This window comes from Pinus tabuliformis, chromosome 3_1, assembly GCF_031772625.1.
Source record: "Pinus tabuliformis cultivar Carrire ecotype Pingquan chromosome 3_1, CPIR1, whole genome shotgun sequence".
Lineage (NCBI taxonomy): Eukaryota > Viridiplantae > Streptophyta > Pinopsida > Pinales > Pinaceae > Pinus > Pinus tabuliformis.
The window spans coordinates 758,845,177-758,872,935 of record NC_142301.1 but is presented as its reverse complement, the minus strand read 5'-3'; the positions used below and the strand labels follow the sequence as shown (position 1 = coordinate 758,872,935).

Genomic DNA, 27,759 nt, shown 5'->3' with positions numbered 1-27,759 from the left:
CACACAAATGCCAATTTTTTTTTTCCAAGAATGATAGCGAAATTATCCAAACATCAGAGTTCATCAATAACATCCAATTTTGTCCTCTAACTACAACAGGTTTGCATTCCTCAAGAGAGAGATCGAAGATCCAAATTTTGATGATGAGAGTGAGGCTAGGCCTCCTCTATTTATACATGATTTAAGAGTTCAAAAATTAAAAGAAGAAGCCCCTCTAATGCCTAAAATTTCTAGTAACCCACCCATTGTTACAAGCCAACCATGATAGCTCATAAAATAAGTCGAATTAGCCTTCCTAGTGCCACACTAGGCTGGCGTGGAGGCCTAGAAGGGCAGCGTTGAGGCCTCATTTGATATGTATGAGGGCGAGGGCCTAAAAAATAACAAATCAAAGGTGTGTTACCTACCACCAGTGGTTGACCCCTATAGGAGAAATTTTCTCCAAGATTTGTCTTCAGTTGACGGCCAACAACCCCTTGCAGCTGCTAGATAGCGCGATGTTCCACCATTCTCCGCCACTTGAGCCAACCATTGTGTGCCCTCGCCCATATGTTATGATCGTATGTTCGAAGGTGGGCCTTTTCATTATGTGACTGAGTGTTCATGCTTGCTTTTCTTGGACACATTTGGACATGGATTAGTGGGGGGATTCGACAAAAAGAATGGGCTTGGTCTGTACTCTTATCCCTTTGTCCCAACTTCGTGGTTAATCTTGTACCCTAGTCCCATGGGATCTAGCTACTAGCTTCAGGAGTGGCACTACATGGGAAACCCTGATTTTGGTTGCATGGTAATGCTTCTTAACACCACATATCTCATTCCCCTCTGCTCATTATAACCCCTTTTCACACTTTTCCCATCAAGGTCCACATTTGTCCATTGGGTCGATAAGGAGTTGACCTCCCCCTCCCCCTGTCCACAGTTTGGGTCGGGCCTAGAATGATGCCTCGAAGGTTGATGTAGCTAAAACTAAAGATAAAAGCATAATTTGGCCACTTACCATAGGAAATGTATCACAAAATGCAAAATATGGTCGGGACATAAAAATTTAGCGCGTGGGAAAATGCCAAACATGAGCTCTACACCCTATCATTATGGCCATCACGTTGGTTCTTAGGGCCCCTATGTGTGCCCCCTGCATCTCTAAGGAACCCTTGGTGGGTGATGAACTGCGCAACCCTAAAGGGGTAATCACTGCTTTATTATACACAACATGCTCACATCAGGGGTAATCACTGCTTTATTATACACAACATGCTCACATTCCTTGGAGCCCCAAGCGGTTAAAGAAAGAAAAATCAATAAAAGGCAAAAGGCATATGAAGAAGGGTGGAAAGACAAAGGCTGCGGTAACTCATGCACCACGATTGCTTCCTCCTACATCCATATACCCATGTGTGGGTTTCCCTCATCATGACTACCCTTGTATCATGGTATGTGGCTTGGAGCCTTCACTGTTGCCTCACTTCATTCCACCATCATTTCACATGACACCTGCCATTTAACGGATGTACCATGGACCTGTTACTCACTTAGAGGTTGAAACTACCTAATAGGATCCTTTATTAACATCTCTTGCTGAGCTTGGTGACACCTGTACACTCTAAAGCCCATTTGAAAGGGCATGCCGCTATGAAGTGTCCACTTTTTCCCCTAGTTTGCAAGATTGTTTACTCAATGCACTAATGAATTCTTATACTAGAAGGTGAGGAGACACATCAGATCTTATACAGGATTACAAGTGGGTTTCCATTTGGACTTGGTCTCCCTATACGAGGTTTGAGACCTCTAGAGGGTCATAATGCCACTTGTAGGGTGAGGGTTGAGAGTCATGGTCCTCCACCACAACAGAGCATTGATTGCCACGCCATGGGCTTCTTCAGCACTGCACATTGCTTGTTCGTGCACTAGTTATACAGTGATGATGATGTACTTAGACCATGTTCCCCAGCTGGCCACACACTTGCACTTGACACTTAGCAGCTAATCCATGGTTCTGTCTCATCCAAAGAGACACGAGAGGGCATTTGTCATCATTCTAGCCTTTATTGATGGAGCATTGACATGTTTGATTCAATTGGAGACCCATGAGACCCTTGGTTATGCCCCAAAGCCACTTGGTAGCACCATAGATGTTTTCTTGGAAACCAAGGTGCCACCCTCTTGTCATCATTTTGGGAGCCCTCCTCTTCATCATGGCAGATGGAGGACTTATTCTATTCTTCCAACGACCCTTTGCACCATTATTTTATCATTTCGACCTCATTAGGAAGGCTTGTTTCACACTTGTTGAGCTATTTGGTGGGCTTTTCACCAAAGTTATTGTTATTTGCACATTAAAACATTTTTAGGGGCTTCATTAGGCTAATTTGTACATTCAAACTTGTGAGATGCTGATAATAAATTCAAGGAGAGCCTCATCTGTAACTCATCATCATTTGGATTAGGATTTTCTCTTGTAAAATAATTCAAACCTGGAATTGATGGACGAAATTGGATGTTATTGATGCATTTTGATGTTTGATATTTTCGCTATCTTGTCCTTGGCTTCTAATTTGTTATGAAACCAGCTCAAGAAAAGATAGAAAAGATAGATCAACGCCTTAGAATTCAGCCTCTTCGAGGGGGCAACCTCCTTTACATTACATAAATGAACAATTCTTGGATGATTCAAATGACAAAACCTCCTTTCTATATATAGGAGTCTAAGGAGTCACAATATAATCCAGCGGACCTAACAATAATAATATAAAGCCACAAAAATAACAATAGAGGGATTCTATGGGGCACAGTAATAACAATATGGGGGCAATAGGGGCACAACAATATTAATAAGGGGTATAACTACAATAGTAATGGGGTAATCACTAGTATTATAGGGACCCAACATGCCCCTCGCCTTCAAAAAAGTGTTGTCCTCAACGCTTGAGTAGTTCTTGATACTTCTGCATAAAATTCTCATCCTCCCATGTGGAATCTTCAGCGGATAAGTTCTTCCACTTGATAAGATACTTTGAAATTGATTGATTTCGTAGCTGTCGAGTTCTTGTTTCTATGACTGCTTCCGGTTCCAATATAATTTTTCCTTCCTCGTCAAGTTCTGGGAATATTGTTTGAACTGGGAGCTTGTCGCTTATAACCTTCTTTAAACATGAAACATGGAAAACTGGGTGCAATCGAGAAGCTACAGGAAGCTCCAATTTGTATGCCATAGTACCAATCTTTTGCAACACCTTGTATGGACCATAATACTTTGGTGATAATTTATTATCCTTCTTAGCTTGCTTGAGGGACATTTGCTTATATGGTTGTAGCCGTAGGAATACCCAATCACCTACATCAAAACTTCTTTCATTGCGATGTTGATCTGCCTGTTGTTTCATTCTATTCTGTGCCAACACGAGGTTATCCTTTAAGAGTTGAGGACTTGTTGTTGATGTTCGATGTGATGTTCCACTGCCTGAACCTTAGAATTTTCTCTTAAATATGATGTGATGGATGGTGGTTGATACCCATAAAGTGCCATAAATGGGGTCATTTTTGTTGCTGTATGGAAGGAAGTGTTATACCACCATTCAGCCAGAGGCAACCATTTGACCCATTGTGTCTGTTTATCAGATACAAAGCAACGAAGATATCCTTCCAAACATTTGTTTACTATCTCAGTTTGCCCATTAGATTGAGGATGATAAGATGAGCTATGAGCTAACTGAGTACCAAGACAAGAAAATAATTCTGTCCAAAAATTTCCAGTGAAAATGGGATCTCTGTCACTTACAATAATCTTTGGGTTTCCATGTAGCTTTTGAATTGTTTCCATAAATGCAGTAGAAACTGTACTGGCTTTAAATGGATGTGATAATGCACAAAAGTGTGCATACTTGGTAAGTCTGTCAACTACCACCATGATGACACTCTTTCCCTCAGACTTGGGTAAACCTGTGATAAAATCCATTGAAACCTCCTCCCAACGTTGGCTTGGAATGGATAAAGGTTGTAATAGACCCGTTGTCTTAATTGTTTCAACTTTATTTTGTTGGCAAACCAAACATTCCGCCACAAACTTTTGAATATCTGATTTAAGGCCATCCCAAAAAAATTCCTTCTTAACCCTGTGGTAAGTTTTTAAAAATCCTGAGTGCCCTCCTAAGGGAGAAGTGTGCAATTCCATAAGAATCTTTTGTTTTAGCTGGGAATTCTTACAGAGGTATAAGCGATCTTTGTACCATAACGAATCATTTTGCCAGCTAAATGTATCAGACGTACTGGAATCTTGTTGTAGCTTTTGAATAAGTGCCCACACTTCTTTGTCATTCTTCCATTCCTCCCTTGCTTCGTTTATCCAATCTGGTTGGATAATAGAAATGGCGCACAACAATGCTTCCACATCCTCATCCTTTCTTGAGAGTGCATCTGCCACCACATTTTGCTTCCCTTTTTTGTAGATGATTTCAAAGTCATAACCCAACATTTTTGTGACCCACTTTTGTTGCTCTTCAGAGGATAATCTTTGTTCTAAAAAGTATTTAAGGCTATCATGATCTGTTTTTACCTTGAAGTGTCTTCCCATTAGGTAGGGTCGCCATTTCTTAAGTGCATGGAGTATTGCCAACATTTCCTTCTCATAAATAGCTTTGCTTAAAAACTTTCCCTTGATTGGACGACTTTCAAAAGCAATGGGTCTTTCATCTTGCATTAGAACAGCACCAATTCCATTTCCTGAAGCATCACATTCCACAATAAAGGTTTTTGTGAAGTCCGGTGTAGCTAAGACCGGTGCTTGGCACATTGCCTCTTTAAGATGTTCAAAGGCCTTTGTTGCTTCCAGAGTCCATGAAAATGCATCTTTCTTCAATAATGTTGTTAGAGGTGCTGCTATTCTCCCATAATTCTTAACAAACTTGCGATAATACCCTGTCAACCCAAGAAATCCTCGCAGATGCTTTATGGATGTGGGGATTTTCCATTCCTTAATGGCTTTAATTTTGCTAGGGTCTACCTTAACTCCTTCATGAGATACAATATGACCCAAATATTCCACCTCCTGGACTCCAAAGAAACATTTGGATCTTTTTGCATATAATTGTTTCTCCTCCAATAGTTGTAGCACCTTGTCAACATGTTCAACATGATCCTTCCAAGACTTGCTGTAGATTAGTATATCATCAAAAAATACTAACACAAATTTTCTAAGGAATGGTTTGAAAATTGAATTCATCAAACCTTGAAATGTTGAAGGTGCATTGGTAAGGCCAAAAGGCATGACCAAAAATTCATAATGACCCTCATGAGTTCTAAATGCTGTTTTCGGAATGTCTTCAATCTTCATTCTGATTTGATGATATCCTGAATGAAGATCCAACTTGGTGAAGTAAATTGATCCATGCAATTCATCCAGTAATTCATCAATGACAGGAATGGGAAACTTATCTTTAATAGTGAGCTTGTTGAGCTCCCTATAATCCAGACACATGCGCCATGATCCATCCTTCTTGTGCCCCAATACTACTGGAGCAGAGAAAGAACTTTGACTCGGTTGAATTATACCAGCCTCTAGCATTTCTGCAACCATACGTTCAATTTCACTTTTTTGGACATAGGGATATCTGTACGGCCTGATGTTTGGAGGAACACTTCCTGGAATCAGATGAATAGCATGATCATGATCACGCATAGGTGGGAGACCTTTGGGAGTCTCAAATACCTTGGAATGATTGTCCAGGACTTTTTGGAGATCTGGAGAAATAGATGATTCCGATGTGGAAACATCTAGCGAACATAATTGTGCAATTACACCTCTTTGCTCCTTTTTTAGAAGCTTTGTCATACCATTAGAGCTGATTATCTTTCCTGGTTTCCCTACAATACCCCTTAATTCAACTTCCTTTCCTTCCGTAGAAAATTTGATGAAAAGTTCTTGAAAATTAAAAGCTATTGTACCCAAGGATTGTAGCCATTGGACTCCTAGTACAACATCAGCACCTCCCATTGGAATGGAAAGCATTGGGCTAGTCAATACATATTCTCCCATGGATAGCTTGATATTATGGCACTTTCCAGAGCAATTTATTGTTCCTCCATTTGCAATCATCACTTGACACTCTGGTGCTGGATATAGGAAGCAATTCAATTCTTTTGCTATCCTACAATGAATAAAATTGTGGGTGCTTCCTGAATCAATCAACACTATTACCTTTTTCTTCTTGATTTGTCCTTCTATCTTGATGGTTTGAGGAGTGGTAATTCCCGCCAATGCATTACAAGATATGGTCGGATTTATTTGTTCTTCATCTAGGCTTTGTTCCTGGAGTATATCCTCTTCTTTTGACCTTTCTTGCTCCTTTTCTTCTGTTGAAATTTGGTACTGGAGGACAGGTGGTTCCCTTAGGCTTTGATCTTTGGTCTAGGGAAAAGTGTCCAAAAGAATTTAATTTTTCTCCTAAAGTGACTTTATAAAAATTATAAAGTCAAATCTAATTTAAAAGTGACTTTAAGTGATAAAGTTACTAAAGTCTAATTTTAAAGTGATTTTTATAAAGTCAAAGAAAAATTAGAAAGGAAAAGTGACTTTGGAAATAAATGACTAATGACTAAGTGGGTCTTTATTAAAGTGGGGTGAATTAAAAAATAGAAAGTGAGATTTAAATGAGCATTTAATCTCAGCCATAGATCTAAATCTATCTCAGCCATTGGATTTAGGGATCACCCAAAAGTCACTTAGGGTTGGATTAAGGGAGGAAAAGGAGGAAACGATCATTCATTCTTTCATGAGCAGATTGGGAGAAGGAGAGCAAGAGAGCAAGGGAGATTTCTGGACAGGAAGGAGAAGGAGGCAGCAACTTGGCACATATTCCAAGGCAGCACTTCAGCAAATCCGTACAGCTGAAAGAAAAAGCAGTAAAAGACAGATTTTTGTTGAGCAAATAGTAGAAGGCTGATTTTTGGGCACGAATTTCAAGGAGGCAATTTTCTGCACGAAAACCAAGGTCTGTCCGTACAGTCCATACGGCCGCACTTCCGTACGGCCGCACTTCCGTACAGCAGTTTTCAGTTTGACTGTGAGGTTGAAAAAGGAGATAAGTTTGCTTGCTGAAAAATTTGTTTTGCTGAAATTTTCGCTGAAAATTTTCTCACTGTAAAAAGGCATTTTCCAGAAATAAAGAAGAGCTCTCAAACTGGTTTTCTCCAAGAGTTGTAGGGGGTTTTTCCAGGGTCACATTGACCAAAAATCTCTGTGTTTAAATGTGTTTTAATGGTTGTTTGTTACTGCTGATTTTTATTTCTGCAATTTCCAGCATTCTGTAAAATTTCCAAAATTTTTGTTTTCAGCAAAATATATATATATATATATATATATATTGTTGTTGTTGTTGTTGGTTTTTTTTAGTTGTTAAATGTATGGTTATGGGAAAGGGCATTTAACTATATGGGAGAAATAAGGAGAAACTGAAAACTGGGGTGGGAAAACAGAAATTTCTACATGGTATCAGAGCTTGAGTGCTGAAGTGCAGTTTGGGACAGCAAGGAGGAAAAATTACCGCTGCTGATTTTTCACTCAGAAAATTCCAGCAATCTGATTTTTCACAAACAACAGTTTTATCTTTACTACAGCAGTGCTATTTTTCAGTTTTAGGACAGCAGGATGTCATTGGGATTGAGGGTGGAGGATAGGTTGGATGGGCATACGAATTACAGCGTTTGGAAGGAGAGAATGCAGAGTATCTTTGAGGAGGCAGAAGTCTGGGATATCATGGTGCATACCACACAAAACCCTGTTGTTGTGCCTACTGATGCTACTCAGTTGGCTGAGTATAATAAAAAGAACAATAAGGGTAAGAGGCTAATTCTAGACGGAATCAAAGACCATTGCATTCCTCATGTGAGAGGAAAGAGCAATGCCCATGAGATGTGGACAGCATTGTCCAATCTCTACCAGAGTACCAATGAGAACCGGAAAATGGTCCTGAAGGAGAAGCTGAAGAACATCAAGATGGGTAATGATAGTGCAGCTGGATATCTCACAAAGATTACTAATGTGAGAGATGAGTTGGCAGCGATTGGAGAGGCCATTCCACCCACTGAGTTGGTGCGGATTGCAGTGAATGGCCTCCCCTGTTCATGGATGAACTTTGCTGATGGGGTTTGTGCACGTGAGACCCTTCCCACATGGGAGAGGTTTTGGGGTGATTGCATTCAGACAGAGATCAGGAAAGGTCAGCTTGGGGCAGCCAAGCCAGTTGAGCAGGATGAGGATGTAGCACTGGTGGCAGGAGCCAAGAAAGGCAAAGGGAAGAAGCAGGCTTCCACAAGCAATGGTGGGGGCAAAGGCAAAGGTAAAGGTAAACAGGGTGACACACAGAAGGACTATTCCAAGGTGAAGTGTTGGAATTGTCAAAAGACGGGACACTATGCAGTTGTGTGTCCGGAGAAGAAGAAGAAGAAGGGGAAGAACCAGAGTATGGCAGCTTCAGCAGAGGTTGAGGACTTTGCAGGTCGTTTGACCGGGAGTTTGCATTCACTACATGTGAGTCCTCTAGTGCAGGATCACCTGCCACACAGGTTCAGAGGGAGCATGCTTTTCCCTCGATTAGCGGAGCATCTTCAGGTATCTGGTATGTGGACAGTGGGGCTTCACGTCACATGACAGGAGTCCGTGAGTACTTCTCAGAGCTTTCAGAGAGTGGCACTGATATAGAGGTAGTACTCGGTGATAACAGAGTTGTTAGAGCAGTCGGGGTGGGGACACTGACATTTCAGAGGGAGTCCAAACCTCCCTTGAAGGTGTCAGATGTTCTTTATGTGCCAGGGATGAGGAAGAACCTCATATCCGTCTCAGCTTTGGAGGACAAAATATGAGGTACTGTTCAGGGGAGGACAGGTGTTGATGTATCCCAGGGGCACTCCAGTTGATTCAGCTAGAGTGATAGGTGTACGCCATGCAAAGGTGTACAAGTTTGCATTCCAGCCCCTTTTGGCATTGAACAGTAGTACCGACAGCAGAGCTAGCAGTTCTGAGCTGTGTGAGATTTGGCACCGCAGGATGGGACATATGTATCATGGAGCCTTGAGGACTTTGCGGGAGATCACTACAGGTATGCCAGATTTCAGTACTGATCACTTTGATACTTGCAGAGGATGTGCGATGGGCAAGTTTGCCAAATCCCCTTTTCCCAACAGTGACAGCAGAGCGCCTGGGATACTTGATTTGATTCATTCCGATGTGAGCGGTCGGATGTCTCATGTTTCCTTGAGTGGATATGAGTACTATGTTTTATTCATTGATGATCACTCCAGGAGGACCTGGATTTATTTCTTGAAGACCAAGAGTGAGGTCTTCAAGCGGTTTCAGGAGTTTAGAGCTCTTGTGGAGACTCAGACGGGTCGGAAGATCAAGTCCCTGAGGTCGGACAATGGGGGAGAGTACACCTTTGGAGAGTTTGTTGACTATTGTGCGGAGGCAGGCATTAGGAGGGAGTTCACTGTTCCTTACAACCCCCAGCAGAACGGGGTTGCGGAGAGGAAGAACAGATCCATCATAGGCGCTGCCAAAGCCATGTTACATGATTAGGGGTTGCCATTGTTCTTGTGGGCAGAGGCCTGCAACACCGCTGTTTACTTGCAGAACAGGAGTCCGCATCGTGCCTTGGGGCACATGACTCCGGAGGAGGCTTTCTCTGGGAAGAAGCCTGATATTGGTCATCTTCATATCTTTGGATGCATTACATACTCCTACATACCCAAGGAGAAGAGGACCAAACTAGAGCCCACCGCAGAGAAGGGTATCTTTGTGGGCTACAGTGAGATCTCAAAGGCCTTTCGGATTTACATTCCTGCACAGAGGAGAGTTGTTGTCAGACGAGATGTGAAGTTCGAGGAGGACAGGGCCTTTAGGAGATCACGGGAGTTAGAGTATCTGGATCAACCAGACCCTCAGCAGCAGTTGAGTCAGTCGCAGGGATCCAGTGGGCAGGGATCAGGAGGATCAGGAGGTACATCTATGAGGATGTCAGGTCCATCAGTGAGCAGTGGCTCACCGAGCCAGAGGGGTGGTGCTCCGGGCAGCATGCAGAGCAGTTCACAGAGCAGTTCACTAGGGAGTCCACTGATGGACAGTTCACACGGTACCTTAGCTTCTACAGGTTCAGGTGCAGGCAGGAGGACAATAGACAGACAGTCAGGAGTTCATGCTACTGATGGTGATGAGGAGGAGGAGTTTCATTCTCCTATGGGAGAAGCATGCTCAGGGAAGAGGAAGCCCAAGTGGCTTCAGGACACCTTGAGAGATGCCTCATCTGTTGCCGAGCCGAAGAGGCCGGTCAGAGAGAGTAGACCACCTGAGAGGTTTTGTAGCTATATGGCGATGGTTACCAGCATCCTTGACTCTGAGCCTTCTAGCTATGAGGAGGCAGCTAGCCAGCAGGTCTGGAGGGAGGCCATGTAGGAGGAGTATTCTTCTATCATGAAGAATGATGTTTGGGAGGTGGTGCCGAGGCCTAAGGGCAAATCCGTGGTTACTTCCAAATGGCTTTACAAGGTAAAGCATGCTGCAGATGGCAGCATTGAGAAATTCAAAGCGAGGTTTGTGGCTAGAGGGTTCTCCCAGGTAGAGGGAGTTGATTATGAGGAGACCTTCTTTCCCGTGGTTCGATATACTTCGATCCGCTCCATTATATCGATAGCAGCAGAGATGGGTTGGAAGATCCATCAGATGGATGTGAAGATTGCATTTCTCAATGGCTTCATATAGGAGGAGGTGTACATTGAGCAGCCACATGGCTTTGAGGTGCATGGGAAGGAGTCCCATGTGTGCAGACTGAAGAAGGCCCTTTATGGCCTGAAGCAAGCTCCCAGAGCTTGGTACTCCAGGATAGATACATATTTGCAGGGGATGGGTTTCACAAAGAGTGAGGCAGATCCGAACCTTTACTTTATTGTGATTGGTGAGGAGCCTCTCATTCTGGTGCTGTATGTGGATGACTTGGTCATTACAGGTGCAGAGAGACTCATAGAGCACTGCAAGAGAGATCTTGCGACGGAGTTTGAGATGAAGGACATCGGCTTGATGCATTACTTTTTGGGTTTGGAGGTGTGGCAGGAGGAGGGGCATTTCTTCCTGGGGCAGGGGAAGTATATTGTGGACATCCTTAGCAGATTCCACATGGAGGATTGTAGACCCATGTCGACACCGATGATTACCAACTGGAAGAAGCTTCATGCTTTGGATTTCGAGTTGGTGGATCCCACATTGTACAGGCAGCTGATTGGTTCCTTGATGTATTTGGTCAACACTAGACCAGATATCTGTTTTGCAGTCAACACGATGAGTCAGTTTATGTGTGAGCCTAGGAAGGTTCACTGGGTGGCTGCAAAACACATTTTGCGGTACTTGCAGGGGACAGTGGATTATGTTCTGGACTACAGGCAGGGGGATGGAGTGAGATTGGCAGGATACACTGATTCTGATTGGGTAGGTTGTGCTTCTGATAGGAAGAGCACTTCAGGGTGCTGTTTTGGGTTGGGTTCAGCAGTAGTGTCATGGTTCAGCCGGAAGCAGCAGTCAGTAGCACTGAGTTCAGCGGAAGCAGAGTATATGGCAGCCAGTCTAGCTAGTTGTGAGGCCATCTGGCTTCGCAAGATGTTGTTTGACTTATTTGGTCAGCTGTTGAGACCTTTAGTGATTTACTGTGATAATCAGAGTTGCATTAAACTCACGGAGAATCTAGTATTTCATGACAGGTCAAAGCATATCGGGATCAGATATCATTTCATCAGAGACTATGTTCAGAAGAGAGCTGTGAAGCTTGAGTATATTTCCACTGATGAGCAGGTTGCAGATATTTTTACCAAAGCCTTACCACGGGGCAAGCATGTCTACTTCAGAGACAAGATGGGTGTGGTGAGGAACACCTTCCTCGGTAAGAGGGAGTGTTGAAATTTGGTACCGGAGGACAGGTGGTTCCCTTAGGCTTTGATCTTTGGCCTAGGGAAAAGTGTCCAAAAGAATTTAATTTTTCTCCTAAAGTGACTTTATAATTTTTATAAAGTCAAATCTAATTTAAAAGTGACTTTAAGTGATAAAGTTACTAAAGTCTAATTTTAAAGTGACTTTCATAAAGTCAATGAAAAATTAGAAAGGAAAAGTGACTTTGGAAATAAATGACTAAGTGGGTCTTTATTAAAGTGGGGTGAATTAAAAAATAGAAAGTGAGATTTAAATGAGCATTTAATCTCAGCCATAGATCTAAATCTATCTCAGCCATTGGATTTAGGGATCACTCAAAAGTCACTTAGGGTTGGATTAAGGGAGGAAAAGGAGGAAAAGATCATTCATTCTTTCATGAGCAGATTGGGAGAAGGAGAGCAAGAGAGCAAGGGAGATTTCTGGACAAGAAGGAGAAGGAGGCAGCAGCTTGGCACATATTCCAAGGCAGCACTTCAGCAAATCCGTATAGCTGAAAGAACAAGCAGTAAAAGGCAGATTTTTGGGCACGAATTTCAAGGAGGCAATTTTCTGCACGAAAATCAAGGTCTGTCCGTACAGTCCGTACGACCATCCGAACAGTCCGTACGATCCGTACATCCGTACGGCCGTACTTCCTACAACAGTTTTCAGTTTGACTGTGAGGCTGAAAAATGAGATAAGTTTGCTTGCTGAAAAATTTGTTTTGCTGAAATTTTTGCTGAAAATTTTCTCACTGTAAAAAGGCATTTTCCAGAAATAAAGAAGAGCTCTCAAACTGGTTTTCCCCAAGAGTTGTAGGGGGTTTTTCCAGGGTCACATTGACCAAAAATCTCTGTGTTTAAATGTGTTTTAATGGTTGTTTGTTACAGCTGATTTTTATTTCTGCAATTTCCAGCATTCTGTAAAATTTCCAGAATTTGTGTTTTCAGCAAAATTTATTTATTTATTTATTATTATTATTATTATTATTTTTATTTTTATTTTTTAATTTTTATTGTTGTTCAATTGTTAAATGTATGGTTATGGGAAAGGGCATTTAACTATATGGGAGAAATAAGGAGAAACTGAAAACCGGGGTGGGAAAACAGAAATTTCTACATCTTCCTCTTCACAATCTATGTAGAATAATTTCTTCTCAGCACACTTATGACCTTTAGTGTATTTGCTATCACAACTGTAACAAAGCCCTTTTGCTATTTTTTCTTCCAATTGTTGTGGTGTCAACCTTATAAGTTGTGGAAGACTAGGGGCAACAACACTTCCGTCTTTATAGTTGTGAGTGGTATGCTTCCTGGTTGCCATAATTTTGCTTTCCATTTTTCTTGCTAACCTGAATGCCTTCTCTAATGAATCAGGTTCCCAAAGGCGAACATCATGTTGGATATTATCCTTTAAAGACCCTATGAACACATCAATCCTATGCTCCTCTGGAATATCTTTTACCCTTATGTTCAATTTTTGGAACTCCTCAATGTGCTCCATTATTGAACCCTTTTGTTTGAGACTTATCAATTGGCTAAAAAAAGTGTTGCTTTTTGTATCCTCATAATGTGCTATCAATTCTTCCGTAAAAATTGCCCAAGTGATAAATTGTTTACGAGAGCAAAGCCATTGATACCATACAAACTGATTTGGTTCCAAATATAAAGTTGCCATACATACCTTTTGTGTGTTTTGCACATTATTGAGATCAAAGAACTGCTCCATCTGTAATATCCATGTGGCGGGATCCTTGCCATCAAACTTCCTCATATTGATTTTTGGAATATGGTGAGTCTTCGATCCAACATTAGAGTCTATGGACTCATGATTAACATTTCTTTTGTTCTCATCATGAGTTTCCTTTAGTACCCTTTTACCCTTATTGACCATTTCTTGTAGCAACTTATTCATATTTATTTTCAATTCTTCCATCTTATCATCCATGCCATCAATTTTAGCTTCTACGCCTTTCTTTAAACCATCCATCTTAGCTTCTACATCTTTCCTTAAACCATCCATCTTAGATTCTGTCGCTTTTTGTGCAAGTGACACTTGTTGCACTTGTTCTTGTAATTTTGATATATCATATAGCATTTCTTCTTCTTCTTCATCAGTCATGCTAGAGTTTCCAGGTTCCTTACTAGGTGTTTGCATTTTCTTTACTCGGGGCATCAGTTACCGATAATAATGCTCTATTATGCCCTTTGAATTTTTTCAAAACAAATTTTCAAACCAAGCTTAAGCAAAAATTTAAAAAAATCTACACACCTTTTTTCACTTTGTAGGAGCTCGATATTGCCTCTGATGTATCTATGTACTTTCCAATCATCTAGTTCTGAATTTGTGACCTGCAGTAGCCCTTTGTGTCCTCTTTCCAATGCCACAAGTCTGACCCAAATTGGTTTCTCCAAGGAAGAGTTATGCGAAATCTCCCACGGTGACTTGATTATAGACTAGTTCAGTAGAGCGAACTTGTACGACGTGTCGCGAGTCATTGTTTCGACCTTTGGATCTGAAAAATGCATACAAGAGACTACAGTCTGTCCTCTTTCTGTATCTTATTACGAAATTTCAATCCGATCCCCAGAGAGAAAGTTATGACGATTTTCTCCAGGTCACCTGTTTGGAATGTAATTCAGGAGTCTGCAAAAAGACCAACTTCCTTAGATCATATCTCCGCAAATATAGCGCGAAAAGCTCTGAAATTCGGACCCGAGGTTCAGTGCGATTTCTTCTAAAATGGGTTTTTTTTGCAACTTCTGAAACATCGCAGAAAAAAAGTTATAGCGAAAATTCCACGATGACCTGTTTGGAGCAGCGAAACCCTAGAATCCAAAGCTCTGATACCAAATGTTATGAAACCAACTCAAGAAAAGATAGATCAACGCCTTAGAATTCAGCCTCTTCGAGGGGGCAACCTCCTTTACATTACATAAATGAACAATTCTTGGATGATTCAAATGACAAAACCTCCTTTCTATATATAGGAGTCTAAGGAGTCACAATATAATCCAGCCGACCTAACAATAATAATATAAAGCCACAAAAATAACAATAGAGGGATTCTATGAGGCACAGTAATAACAATATGGGGGCAATAGGGGCACAACAATATTAATAAGGGGTATAACTACAATAGTAATGGGGTAATCACTAGTATTATAGGGACCCAACATAATTGCAATTGTGATGGATTAATATACTCACATTACCTTGTAAGTGTGATTTTTGATTCTATATCTTTTTGTTGTTACATGTCTAATGTATGGGATATCTTGTCATAATCTTGTTTGTGCCCTAATTTGATACGAATTCATGAAAAACATTGGATTATTGAAGTATTACATGCATTACTCGTTAGGCAATGTGAATGAATGTTCCTAGAGGCTTGTTTTATCTCACATCCTCGAAACTTCATCATTTCTTGCCAAGCGAAGTATAAATACCTCTTGTAGCTGAGTTGCTGCCTCTTAGGGTTAGCAAAAGCTGCATAGGACTCCTTGATAGAGCGAAGTCTTCTCATCAAAGGAAATCTAGACTCCATTTCTTCAAATTGTCAAGGCATTAGGTCTCATTCCTAGGTGATCAACCCCCAAACCTCTTTCTTCACCTTTTCCAATTTTTTGTCCTAGCCCTAAAAGGCCAATTAGGGCCTAGTGTGAATTGCATTAGAGAGGTCTGCTTGGGTGCAAGTTGGTAGGCTACTGCGTGTGAAATTTTCAACTATCTACTACGTGTGAAATTTTCAACTATTGCAACAAGTAGAAATTATTCTTCTAGTTGATTATTATTAAGTGCATTTTATTTGCTACGAAAAACAATGAATAAAATCACAACTACAATTTTTGCCATAAAAACAACGAATAAAATCACAACTACAATTTTTGCCATAAAAATGTTGCAGAAAATAAAATACTGGAACTGAGAAATATAGAGCACATAATAAAATTGACACCATTATTTTTGGATGAATGTCCTCGGAAAAACCCAATGTGGGAAAACTGGTGCAACAGATGAGGATTTTAGTATTGCTATGCAACAATGAAAATCTGAAAATTTGGATGCCAAACTAGCAATCCTTAGCAAAATGACAATTTGGATGCCAAACTGGCAATCCTTAGCAAATAATCTGGCCAAAATTATTAGAGAGATTTTTCTCTCTCCACAAGCAATCCCGGCATAATCTGCGTCAGAAAACTTGCCCACCAAGAACCCTTGCGCAAACCCTCACACGCACAACCCAAATTTGCCTCTGATTAATTCGTCTTGCCTGGTGCTGCCTCTGGAAGTGATTCACCAACCCTCTGGAAACTTATCTCAGCCTTTGGCAATTGAATCAACCTCCTCCTCAGCGAAATCAAACTGCCTCACTGAAGCTTCTTGCGTAGCTGCGCAGCCTCTAGTGGAATAACTTGGCCTCTCTACTTCTGCCTCTCCGGAATTGGAAACTCCTCCGAATTCACTTTTGATGCACCCTCTATGTCTTTGCGTTCCTTCTTCCTCGAAATTCTCTCCCTTTCTCAGTGTCTGCAACTGGGTAGCTTGATCTGTCAAGGAACTCGACCTCTCTAGTGTCTTTGGTGTCACTTTTCCATCCCCATCGAGTTTCTCTTATAATCTCTCATTGGCTCACCAACAACCATGATTAGATCTCCATCAATGGCTAAGATCATCTCTAACTCGATCTGTGTGAGTTTCTAGAGTATTCTCACCTTTCTCAATTAATTGCTGTTAATTAATCACTTTTCCTAAGTTAGACTTAGGAAGTATTTAATTATTGACCAATTAACTTAATTGAGCCATTTCTAGGTGTTTTCTCCTGAAACGTTTTCTGGGTTCTCGAGATCTTGTGTTCCTTAGACTCTTTGACCAAAGTTGAGACTAGAACACTGGTCCGTGTTGAAAAGTGTAACTAGGTTCGGTCTCCATAATTACATGTAATTGTGATTTTATGTAAGAGATGTAAAGAAAAATAAAATTATTGTAATGCTTGCGTCATGGGTTTCATGAGCAGAGATTTTATTTTTAATTAAGGGTCCCATTAAGAGCCTTTAAGAAGTTTTTCATCTAGTCATAAAGTATAAAGAGTCATCTTCATGTAATGAAGACATGCTACACATTGTGAAGAGTCACACTTGTCTATGTAAAGTCATCCATCCTCCAAGACCTTGTCACTAGCCCTCTTCAAGTCGGCCTACAACGAATGGATAAATCTTGAAGATGATGTCGACCCTCAAGTAATCATTTCTGCCCAAAGGCCATGAACAAACATGTATATATAGCAGTGCTCAGCCTCATTTGGAGGCAAGTAATTCGGTGAAAACAAGCCTCCATCATAAGTGCGAAAATCATCTAAGAAGGACTAGAAAAGAAGTGAAGGACGAAGGAAGCATAGCGAAGGGAGGAACACTTTTGGAAGTCTGATTTGGGCTAGTATATTCTCCCACGTGTGAAGGTAGCAAATCCAAAGGCATCTAGAGAAGGTCGAAGACCTTGCAGTTACATTGAGGTAGTCTTGTTTGGGTAGAGGATCTCACTAGAAGAAGCCGAATAGAAGTGCTATAGGTCTCTCTCTCTTGTAGAGACTAATTAACAAGCGAAATTGTTCTAGGGTTTTTGAGATAGGGTTGCAAACCTAAGAGACCGAAATTCTCAAGGAAGTCGAGAAAAGGAAGAGGAAGAGCAGTGTAGAAAGGAGGAGATCGAGATTCTCAAGGAAGCCGAGAGAAGGAAGAGGAAGAGCAGTGTGAAAAGAGACTATTGACTTGGTCTTGGGAGGACTCTAGTGTCAAGGGTCTTTGTCATGGTCTTGGTGGTCGTCAATTCAAGATCTATAAGAAGAATTTCGTTTGGGTTTTCCTCTCAAAGAGAGAGGTTTTGGCCCTGGCTGACAAGCCTATATACTGTGTCTCTTATCATTTATTTTCATGATTTGGTAATTGTCTTGATGAAAAGAACACAATAATAACCTTAAGAAGAGAAGATCATAATCAAGAAGTAAAAGTCTATCACAAGCAATTATCACAAGAAGAGAAATCTCCTAACTATCGATTTCCTAGATTTCTCAACATGGTATCAGAGCTAAGGAGCTAAAGTCAAGGAGGGGCATCAAATCAAAGAGGCACATAAGAATCAAGGTTGGGATCAAAGAAAGACAAAGAATACCAAACCAAGCAAGAGATCAAGATCTTCATCATACCAAAACCCTAGATCGAAGAAATCTACTTCAGCAAGAGTCTCAGAGGAAGCAAGAAAGAAAAGATCAAAACCCTAGAAGCATTTCTGAGATCATCAATTATCCATCACCGAAGGAGTGGAAGCTCTTCAAAGACTAAGGAAGACTAGATCAAAGAACATTGTCATAATCTTCAAGAGGGTTTGTAAAGCAAGCTCTCTCTCATCAATCTTTCAAGGAGTAATCTTCTACTATCTACATCAACATCAAGATTAAGGAGGAAGCAAGTAAAGAAAGCAACATCTACTCAAGTAAGATTATGACTTCATATGAAACTATCAAAATGTATTTTTGCAAGGAGAGCAACAAATTGGTTGGGGCTTCAAATTTCCTTGCATGGAAGTAAAGAACAGACCTAAACCTTATTAAGAATGAAGTCATGGATCACGTTAAGGGGTCAATAACCCAACCTCCCAAAGAAGATACTCAAGCACATGCTAGATTCATGAAAGGGGGAGTGAGGGCCTAGAGGATTCTGATATAATCCATCAAAGACTCACTCATCCCATATGTATCAAAATTAGACAATGCAAAATCAGTATATGAAAAATTAGTAGAGTTGTTTTCCGTTAGTACTGCAGGAGAAGTTATCTCTCTAAGGCAACAAATCTACAAATTAAAGATCTCAAAGGAAGAAGGAATAACCTCATATTTTATTAGGATTTCAGAAATCAAAGATCAACTTCATGATATGGGTGAATAATGTCTGACAAAGAAATGCCTAGTGTAGTATTGAATGCACTACCGGAGGAATGGAGCAACTTCACTTAAAGTATCTATGGGAAGAAAGAAGCCACTCCTTTCCAGGATCTATGGTCATTATGCAAGATCAAAGAAACCAGACTGAAGGCAAAAACTGATGTAGGATCAAATGAGTAGAATCAAGCATATGTTGCTATGACAAGAAGAAAAGGAAAGTTTGGAAAATTTGGTCCTCAAAAGAAAAATAAGAACATGGCTAAGGTACAGTGCTATGGATGTCAAGAATATGGGTACTATAGAAGAGATTTTCCTAAGCTTAAAAGGGAGTCCCTATGTTGCGGGAGAGCGCCCCCCCCCCCTCGATCCCGCTCCCAATCCGCACTCCGGGAAGGAGCGATTCGGGAGCGCGCTCCCAAATTTTTTTTTCGCTCCCTGCCTTTTCGAGAGCGATTTCGGGAGCGTTTTGCCTTTTTTGCAATTTTTTTTTGTAGTAATGTTTGAAATGCAATTTTTTTTGAAAGAAACAAATAATCTTTGAGTGGGGCAGCTTAATGCTCAAGTTTAGGCCCTAGTATTGATATGCTATTCATGGTAATGTTAAATTCTTAAAGTAAAAGTGACATTCTCCTTAATATTCATTTTCATCCTTTTACTTAAATTTTTAACATGAAATGACTCAGGATGTTTGAGAGTGGTTCCGGCCTCATTGGATTTCATATGGAGAAAGTAGAATTTTAGATTTCATTCAAAATCCAGCAGACTTATCAGTTTTTCAGGATTTCAGGATTGGGGGATTGCAATGTTTCCATTGATTTATCAAGAATACCGATCCCTCTATGTACATTGATGTTAGTGACATTGTTTGTCGAACTCCTCTATCATGACCCTCCTAAAAGTGTATGCATCACTCAAACAAAATCTTGACTTGACATGCTATGCTTGTTCTATCTTATGTTAATGCTTAGAGGGTGATATTAATGACAAAGATCCCTACAGATACAGAGGTAATGACAAAGATACCTCTGGATATCAATCCTTAGAGGGTGATATTAATGACAAAGATCCTGATTTTCCAACAAGACTAAGAAATTAGACATTTTTCGTGGTGGCAAGAGGCCCAAGCATAAGAAATAGATAATAGATTTACTTCTCTTTTCTAGTTTCTAGTAGCTTTTATAACTATTGACTCTTTCATATTTATTATGATATTTTTTTAAACAATATATGACAATTTAAGTTTGAAGTTGGCAATTATAACTCATTAGTAATGAATTATGAATATGATGCTTCATGAAAGTTGAAAGTTGTTTCATTTCATTTCATTTTATAACATTTCATTTCATGTTAGATATTATTTGTTGTAATGGTTACACTTAGCTTACAAGTACAACTTTGGTGATCAATGATGACAAATGTTATATATTGAATTTTGAAAGCTTGAAACTTTAAGATTGATGAATCATGAAACTCAATATGTTGTATGTTACTATGTTACTAACTTGTGGACGTGGTTGATGAAGATTATAACTTCTAGATGATTGTTGTTGTATGGTTCAATTTATGTTTTTTATATCTAATTCATTATTCTACATGTTTTTGTTGACATATATGTATCAAAATATAAAAAATAATATATAATATATATATATATATATATATATATTATAAAAAACGCTCCGGGATTTGCTCCCAAACCGGGAGCTTCTGAAAATGTCGCTCTCGCTCCCGCTTTTGCTCCCGCTCCCCGCTTTTGCTCCCGCTCCCAAGTAACATTGAAAGGGACAATAATAAGAGGAATAAGGAAGAAGCCCATATTGCCGAAGAAGTGGAAGAACTTGAGGCAAAGAAGCCTAAGAAAGAGGAAGTGAGAGATCTCTATTATGACTGAGATAATATCCTTCACTAAAAGGTACTCTTATGTTGTAAATTATAGATAGGAAGCATCCTAAATAAGATAGGATGCATCATATTAGAGAATTGCATCATGGTAGAAGCATTAAAAGATCCTGTGACATAGGCAACATGAAGGATGTCTAGAAAAAAATCTATGGTAGTCAACTATGTAGGATATAGATATTGGAAACCTCATTGAAAGAACAATTGATACTTATGGAAAAAGGAAGAAGTCATCTAGGACAAAGCTCATCATACATTGGTCAATAAGATAACATCTGCAGGATAGGATATGCAAGATATCTAGATTCTCTGATGGAATCTTCATTGTAAGGTTCACCGATCATGAGGGAAAGCAAGTGTTGAATTCCAAACTTGTGGAATTCAATAGATGATGGTATGATGACATAACAATAAAGCAGATCAAGGGGATGAAGTTCCTTCATTCAAATCAAGTTGCTGTAGGAACTTTGGATGACCCAAAGGAAAGATGAGGTATGTATGCTCACATTTGATATTATGGGAGTCATGTCATATGGCTGCGGGCAACATGGATCACTGCTCTATCTTAAGAGGCATGCCCAAAGAAAGAATCTCCTCCCTCAAAGGGATGCAAGAATGCATGGGTCACATATTTATTAGATGAAATCAACATAATATGTCATATGGAGTATGAGGTGGTTGACTACAACTGAGGAACTATGAAGCTCCTGGGAGTGAAATATGTGTGAAGAAAGGAAGGAAGATCGTGAAATATGCAACAATGGTAAAGACAGTCAACATCCGAAAGACCAAGAAGATTTGACTATGATATCTCCCAGAAAGATATGAAGACTCTAATGGAAGTATAGAAAAAGATGGAGACCCTTTACAATACATATCTTTAAAAGATGTGTCAACATGTATGCAGGATGCTAATACCTACAAGAAGATGTCATGATGAAAGACCATCACAAAGCTAATTATGATTTAAGTGTTCATTATTTATGAACTAGTATTTGGATGGGCTTATGCAGGGCTACGAAAGGGAAGAACTATGGATGTCTTCCAAGAGAACCATGTAGAAGGACGCAAGAACCTTCCAAAGAAGAAAGCATGATGAAGGTAGCATAACATGAAATAATGCCAGATGTAGACTGATAGATCACTTTCTGATAAGAGGAATGATGACATGACTGACTCATGGATAAAAGTGATTGATGGTTTGTGCCCTATGAAGAAGTCCCAAAAGACGAAGACTCTATGACAAAATAAATTCATGACATCGAAGGAAGGAGTTCTTCAAGCAGCTGGTTGTCCCATCTTCTCCACCTGAGGAGCTGGTGTAGGTCCCTATTTAAGACGAAGCCTGGAAGAAGTTTCTTACTGGGAAGAAACTTGGAAATTCCTAAGCCAAGATGGAGCTTACGTACATTCCTTCTATAGGAATGAGTACATTCCTTTATTGGAATAGATATGTCCTCCCTAATTGAGAGGGAGATATAGACACAACATTCTGGTCTTCTCTTGGGAAGACAGAATGAGAGGATTGGGTAATCATTTGGCAACCGATACTCTTTGAGAATGAGATAGGGTATCCAAGATAAGAGTAGTTGTGGAGGACCGATATTCTTTAAGGACTGGGGAATCCAAGATAAGAATAGTCCTCGTGGAACATACCCTGAGAACCCGGGTGGGGTATGTTTCGAGAGACAATGATGAGAGTGTCTATAAATCATTGGTCTCGCCAGCGTTGAGCTCAGATCTTGTGGAGAGATAGAGTGGTTAGTCAAGGCCTTGCTATGTAACAATGTTGGTTGATATGATGCTGAAAAAATGGGTTACTAATCCAATTCTTCTTATGAGAAATTCTTTAGATTGAGAATGACCAAGTACCATTATGAATACCTCCCTAGTTAAGAGGGAGTGTTGAAAAGTGTAACTAAGTTTGGTCTTCATAATGACATGTAATTGTGATTTTATGTAAGAGATGTAAAGAAGAAAAATAAAATTATTGTAATGCTTGCATCATGGGTTTCATGAGCAAGAGATTTTATTTTTAGTTAAGGTTCCCATTGAGAGCCTTTAGGGATTTTTCATCTAGTCATAAAGTATAAAGAGTCATTGTCATGTAATGAAAACATGTTACAAATGAGAAGAATCACACTTGTCCATGTAAATTCATCCTCCAAGACCTTTTCACTAGCTCTCTTCAAGGCGACCTACAACGAATGGGAAATCTTGAAGATGATTGTTGAGTCTTGAAAATGTCATTCATTTCCATTACACTTTCACTATTATGTCCATTATATCACCTCCATTTCACCTCCATTTCACTACTATGTCACCACATTCATTATCATTGGGCCACCTTTATGTTTTTCCAATGTTTATTATTTCTAAACCTTTTAAGTGAATTTGTGGTTAAACATTAGAAAATAATGTGCATATGCTTATACCTAACAAATGGGTTGAGATTGTTGACATGTGTAGGTTGAAAGGAGGCTTCTAGAAGACCCTTATGTGGCACTCTAAGGCCAAATTCGAATTTGGTTGGAAAGAATCATGGGATCATGAGGATATGTGTCACATCTCCTAATTGTATTGTAACTCTAAAAAGACATGTGTCTTATCAGTTCCTATTTTGATTAGGACTCTAGAGGTAGAGGGAGAGATTCATGGACTATCATTAATGAGATGGCTCTCATCTTTTTGTATAAATAGGAGATCTCTCTCCTTCATTTGCTAGTCTTTCCTTTTAGTCTTTTCTTAGTCCTTTTAGCTTGTTAGTCCCATGGCTTTTGAAAGCTTTTGTACTTTGTACTTTTGAAGAAATTGAATAAAGCTTTGATGTTCTCAACATGGAAGGAGATGTGAAGTAGATGTCATGGAGCATATTAGGATGTAAGTAGAGTCGATTCCATTTTGTAAATATTGCTTTGTAGAATGTAAGGTAGATTAGATTTTTCATTCATGCAATTTTAATTCATGCAAGTGTGTTTAATTTTGCTTTGATTTCATGACTAATGGCATATGTGATCATCTTGTCTATGTTGCTGACCTTTATTTTTTTAGTTTGATTTTCATTAGTATCATTTCTTTAACTTGCACTTTACTTTCTGCTCTTAGATATCAAGTTGTTCATCTATTGATGGTTCTTTTTCCATAATCAAATAACTTTATTGGAGCCAAAATATCACTTAGTACAGCTTGGTATAGTTTGCTTTAAGACTCACATTGCTGACTTGTTCATAACTGTTATCACATGATAAATCTAGCTGAAAGGCAAAAAGGTTAAGAAAAGGTTAAAGTAGTGTGATTTGTCTCCTTTATGTAGTGTCACTTAGATTTCATATTGCTTAGATTAAGTTTTCATTTTCATTTTAATCAGCAGCAGAGATACTGGGCCGATGTCATTAGTCCTTTATTTGATGTCTTTATTTTCCTTTAAGCATTTGATTTCATAGGTAGTAGGGGGCCCCTGCCTTGTATAGTTGTCACTTTAATTTCTTGCATTTCTTTTTCTGATTTTCATGTATATTAATGTACAGTTTGAATTACTGCATTTTATTTTCTTTTTAACATGTATATTATTGTACATAAATTGCTTTCAAGTTGATTGTAGATTACTGATGCACATAGCCTTTTAATGAACTAATGACGTGATAGAATCATCTTGTCCTTTTGTTGAAGCAGCAAGGATACTGGGTCTCATAGTCATTCTCTCATTATTTGATTATTGCATTTTATTTTGATTGAACTAGTTGTAAATTTACACTTTTGTTTAAACTACTAACTCCATCAATAACATGTTTTAAGTTCTTTTGAAGTGCTAAGTTTTGGAAGTTACCATTAAAGACATAGGCCTTGTCTTGAAATCTTTATCCATACTTGTCCTTTAAAAGTATTCTTAAGACCTTAGAAAACCAACAAGAACAAAACCCCAAAAACAACATAAACTATAAAACAACGAAGTAAGAGAAAGGTTAACTAAGCACATATAGTGCACCACACTTCATCAGTTTACGATACCCGGATTGATAATTTATGTAGAGCAATTTAAGACATTAAATTGACTAGACATTTTGGCGCCGTTGCCGGGGAAGTGTAATTAGGAGACCTTATTTCTTACATCTGAAAAAAAAGGTTAATAATTCTTGAGTATGCTCTCCTCTTGCACTTTGTGTGATCTAGAGGATCAGAAAAAGGATTGTTAAGTAAAAAAGAAAAATAATAATTCTTGAGTATGCTCTCCTCTTGCACTTTGTGTGATCTGGAGGATCAGAAAAAGAATTGTTAAGAAAAAATAGGAGACAAAATAAACTTCATCACTTCAATTGATTCAAGAAAAAGAAAAAAAAAAAGAAAAAGAGAGAAGAAAAACAATCTATGGCTATCTCCATTCCTAGTTTTCACTATGACTTCAATAAAAAAATCTGCCTCCCTGATCAAGCTTTGGTCCATTTGGATTCAGTGGTGGATTTTGTTGCCATGTGTGGTTTCAATTTGGGTTCAAAACTCTCTTCAATCATGCATGGGCTTGCTGGGTTATGTCATGGGAATGATTGTCTCAGACCCTAAGGACTTTGGAGTGTTAATACTTGCTTCCTTCCTATCAGTTTCATGTGCAGCGCTTCTCTATTCTCTTCATACATATCGTATATAATTGATGATGATTCTTGTAATTAGATATGCGGCTATCAACAAGACAAAAATGGAGTAATCTGTTCTTGCCTTGATTGTTTCCTTGATGGAGGAGCGCTGTACCGTTTTGAATATTCTGTCAATCCTGCCTTCTTTCTTGCAAAAGTTCAAGGTGGAACTTGCACACTCGCTGATGAAGACCCAGCTGAGACTGTGGTGCATAGAGCGACATACTTATTTCAGAAAGGATTTGGGTTGTACAATGTCTTTAAGAACAACTGTGAAGATTTTGCTATCTACTGTAAGACTGACTTGCTTGTGATTGAGGGAATTAATGTTGGTCGAAGTAGGTCAAGCAGCATCAATCCTTTATGTTCTTCACCTCTTCAATTCCTGACCAACAGTATACCTTGGTGTGACTGCGGTTGCAGGTGGATTGTATCCATCTTCCTATGTTCATAGCAACATTACAGGTCTTGTCACCTTGCTAGAAGCCTGTAAAGCAGCCAATCCTCAACCAGCTATTGTTTGGGCTTCTTCTAGTTCAGTCTACGGCTTAAACGATAAGGTGCCCTTTTCTGAGATAAATAGAACTGATCAACCTGCCAGTCTCTATGCCGCTACAAAGAAAGCAGGGGAGGAAATCACTCACACATACAATCATATATATGGACTCTCTATCACAGGTTTGAGATTTTTCACTGTATATGGACCATAGGGACGGCCTGACATGGCTTATTTCTCCTTCACAAGGAATATTTTGCAAGGCAAACGAATAACTATATACAAATTGTATTAGTAGGGTTGAACCTGTCTAACACACCTGCAAAACAATAGATCAAGCAAGAAAAACGAATGCAAATTCAGAACAGAGAACAGTAAAACTCAGAAAACGTAAACACAGAAAAAACGTCAAACTTCAAACGTTCTATTTGCCCAAATGGAGACGAATTTCAAAAAACTAAAACATGGGTTTTTTTTCCAGGTGGGTTAATTAGATAACCCAGAAACCGTTTGAGAAAATTCGTGGCGGTCTGGGAGAAATCTTCGGTTCTTTGGAGCCTCTTTCTTGCTGCCGCGTGAAAAAAAATCTGGAGTTGAATTGATTAACAGATAATTTGAATGTGTTCCGCGTGCCTGAGGAGGAGAAATCCAAATAGGAATCTCATGTGCTGTTATTCAAGCTTGATTGCATGTGTTTAATAACTAACAGTCCCATGCAACGTGTGACTGTGTTTCAGTTTCAGCCATCAATAAAGACGTGTTTTAAACTCATACGGCTCTTCATAGCCGCATAACTCCCGCTGCAAACTCCACGCTTCAAACCTTGATTACAGTCCGTTTACCAATAGTTTTTCAGAGGACTTCTTTTCATTCGTTTGAATGCGTGGGAGTGGAAGATTGCGTGTGCTTCACATCCTACCAATGTATGGATTTTGCCGTTTACAATTTAAAGGAAGATACATGGAGTTGGCTTCCCACTATAGATGCAGGGGACGGATATCCGCGTCTCATGACGTTTAAACCCAGGCCCGATATGAAGGGGGTTTTTTTTGGGAAAGTTGTTTACCGGGGCCTGTTTGGGAAGGCTATTTTGCATTTATCAGTGAAGGCAGCCAATTCCAAGATTGAAGACTCAACAAAAAGATGGCAGTTTTCCAAACAAAGCTTGGCAGAGCTGAACCGTGAATTGCACTAGTTAAGTTAGTTGTCTTGAAGGGGCACATTTTTTTTTCTCTTCCACGCACACAACCACTCCATTTCACAGTACTTTCTACACTCTGCACTTTCCGCAGCCAATACAGCGTTTCCGCAGCTCACACAACGTTTCCGCAGCCAATCCCAGATTCCGCAGCTGTTTTGTTAAACTCTAGGTTGCAGGTGTCATCAAGCAAAACAAGTCACATGGGTAGCTGGGGGAATGTTGGTACATGGATGGTGTCCTATTCATTCGATCAAATTTGATGAAAAAGACCCCGGTCAAAGGGAAGTCAAATTGTGTGTTATCACAAAGTCGCCACATTGAGTCGCCACACTAAGTCGCTGCATGTCAAGAAAAAATAATAATTTTGAATCAATGAAATGAACAAGTTATTTTCTCACTTTTCTGAAGGTATTGATTAATTTTGGACTGATAATGAAAGATGAATGGCTAACTTTTTATTCAAGATTTTTAGCTACAGAGCTGTTCCCCAATTCCGCAGCCAGAAAAACCTCATTGTTCAAATCAGCCTATCTTTCTCATACAAAATCAGATTTTGATGATTTAAATACCATTGGAAAGATCTCAACAAGATCTATACAATGAGAAATATATCATTAGAGTTTGAAATGGCAAATAATGAAATAAATTGATGAAAAG

The 27,759-nt window shown here is 39.5% G+C and overlaps 1 long non-coding RNA gene across 2 annotated transcripts in view; it reads left to right on the top strand.

Annotated features, from left to right (window-relative positions):
• The window catches only part of LOC149189595 (uncharacterized), a 106,824-nt gene that overhangs the window by 71,458 nt on the left and 7,607 nt on the right, over positions 1-27,759 (top strand). The window contains exon 5 of one of the 2 annotated variants that reach the window (XR_016256418.1): positions 23,247-23,596. The exons of the other annotated variant lie outside the window; for it this stretch is intronic. This is a non-coding gene — a long non-coding RNA (uncharacterized LOC149189595). Of the gene's footprint in view, positions 1-23,246; positions 23,597-27,759 lie in introns of those variants that run through there. 2 annotated transcript variants of the gene reach the window in all.